This window comes from Ursus americanus, chromosome 35, assembly GCF_024610735.1.
Source record: "Ursus americanus isolate L20-20 chromosome 35, mUrsAme1.1.p, whole genome shotgun sequence".
Lineage (NCBI taxonomy): Eukaryota > Metazoa > Chordata > Mammalia > Carnivora > Ursidae > Ursus > Ursus americanus.
In genome coordinates, this window is record NC_142161.1 from 2,406,064 (window position 1) to 2,408,778 (window position 2,715).

Here is a 2,715-nt window from a genome sequence, read left to right on the forward strand (position 1 = left end):
CTACAGAAGTGTATACCTTGGCTTGACTTGCAAGATACAAAGGAAATTGTCCAAAACTGGTGATAAGGCCTATGTTTCCTCTTCACCGCAGTACAAATGAATTTTGTCCAGCAGAGAATAGAAATTTCTATAAACCAAGATCACATTTGAATTTTTCCCCATGTTCCTGATTTCCTCATTAATTAATGAGCCAAATAAAAGTGATTTATTTCTGAGGTTATTCAATTACATGGATTTATTTTATAAACTTTCATGATAGCCATGTTTTTTTTCCTTTTAGAAAAAATTTTATTTTAACCCTTCACACTTTTACAGGTCTTGTTTCTTTGCCCGGAATACTCTTTCTAAGCTCGTCTGCTTGCTTACTTAGCCGTCTTTCCAGGCTGTGCTCAGACGTCCCCTCCTCTGAGCTGTCCCCTCTCTAGGCTCAGAGCCCCTGTTTCAGCCTTCCTTTGTCCAGATCTTACTAGCTCCCGCTGCAGTCTGCTCTAATTATTACATTATCATATACCAAAGTATAATTGAAGGGTAAATTCAGCTAGAAAACTTCAGATCTGGAACGCCTTAAGTGACCAACTAACTCTTGGCTTGGGTTCAGGCCTTGATCTCAGGGTTGTGAGATCGAGTCCTGAGTGGGGCTCTGGGCTCAGTGTGGAGTCCGCTTGGAATTCTCCCTCCCTCTCCCTCTGCTCCTCTTGCTTGTACTCTCTCTCTCTCTCTCTAAAACAAAAAATAAATAACTCTTAAAAAGAAAAAGCAAAAAGTTCAGATCTGCCGTCTCCCGCTCTGCTCTGTTCTGCAGCCCCTCGAGGCGGCGTGGCTTTTACCACCCACACGTTCACACAGCGGCTCCCCTCCTTCTTCTGATTGGGCTCGAATTCCCCCAGTAAGCAGATTGACCTCTGACCTCGGCCCTCAGCTTTCCTATAGTCAGACTACTGGGGGAGACACGAGCGTGTGCCCCCGTGTCTGGAATGGAAATCGAGGAACGTGACAAGAGCACCAGAAGCCCCAGGTAGAGTCATTGTTGCTACGAGCGGTCACCGAGCTGGGGCTTCGCACCGACCAAGCTGCGCTTCGACCTCCCCGCGCAGTGTCGTCTCAGCCGATCGGTCAGGAAACGTCTGGTCAGCGCCAAGGAGATAATGTGCCACTTGCGTTCTTAACGTTCCTCAAAGGAAGAGGAGGTCAGCGGCATGATAAGCCCCCCAGTTCTTCCCCCTAAAGGAAGGTGACCTTGCCTCAAACAATCCTTTCTTTTGCTAAGATGTCCTTACCCCACAGCCCTGCCTATAGAAGCCTTCCCTTTTCTACAGCTCCTCTGAGCTCCTTTCCACCTGTTTGGTGGGATGCGGTCCCGTTCATGAATCACTGGATAAAGGGAATTAATCTTGAAATTTGCTCAGTTGAATTTTTGTTCTATAATTTTGAATTTTGATGAGGGAGTAGGACACTTGGTTCCTGGACCTGTTTTGAGAGCATAAGCAGCACTAAACTTAATTCGTTATATTACGAACTTACCTTCACATTCTGTTTTGGTCCCTGCTTAACTATGTTTTATGCACCTCTGAAGCCCTGTGCATGATTAATCATTAACTTTGCCCTTTTCACTCTACCCTTTGTTTGGACACTGATTGGAATCTGATGGGAGGGGCGCCTGGGTGGCTCAGCGGGTTAGGCGTCTGCCTTCAGCTCAGGTCATGATCCCAGGGTCCTGGGATGGAGCTCTGCATTGGTTTCCCTGCTCAGTGGGGACTTTGCTTCTTCCTGTCTCTCTGCTCCTCCCCCTGCTTGTGCTCGCTCTCTCTCACTCGCTCCATCTCTAATAAGTAAATACAAATCTTTAAAAAAAAAAAAAGATTTTTTTTGGTTGCAAGCACCACAAATTGAGCTACCACTATTTGAGTTATCCTAGGGAAAATTTTTTTTAAGTCGTGGTAGGAATGGACTAGGGATATTTTGAAGGAATCTGGGAGATATTACATTATGAAAAAATAGAGAAGGATCAGTCTTTGGAAATAGCTGGATCCTGGGTGAGCTGGAGTCCAGGGCCTAATGGGCATGAATCCATTTTAACTCTTTTTTTTTTTTTCGTAAAATCCTTGAGGTGTGGCAATTGGTTGGGGTTTGGGCCAACAGCCAAGAAACAATTCTCGAGGCGTCTTTGGTGTAAAAAGGTGGTTTTATGAAAGCAGGGGGACAGGACCCGTGGGCAGGAAGAGCTGCACTGGGGTCATGAGGGGTGGCCTATTACATACTTTCAGGTTGGGAGGAGGTTAGAGACAGTGTTCGTTCCTAGGGAATTTGGAAGCAAGGTTTCCAGGACTTTCAGAGGGCTAGCTATTGTTAGGAAAAGGTCATTTATTGTAAGAGTATCTCCCTTTTAGTACCAAAAAGAGAGATGACACTATAAATCACAAGAAACTGTTTTTTTTTTATTAAATTCAATTAGCCATCACATAGGACGTCTTTAGTTTTAGATGTAGAGTTCGCTAATTCATCAGTTGCCAATAACACCCAGTGCTCATCACATCACGTGCCCTCCTTAATGCCTGGCACCCTGTTACCCCGTACCCCCACCCACTTCCCTACCAGCAACCCTCAATTTGTTTCCTATAGTTAAAAGTCTTTTATGGTGTGTCTCCCTCTCTGCTTTCTTCATATTCAGTTTTCCCTCCCTTCCCCTATAATCCTCTGTGCTATTTCTTATACTCC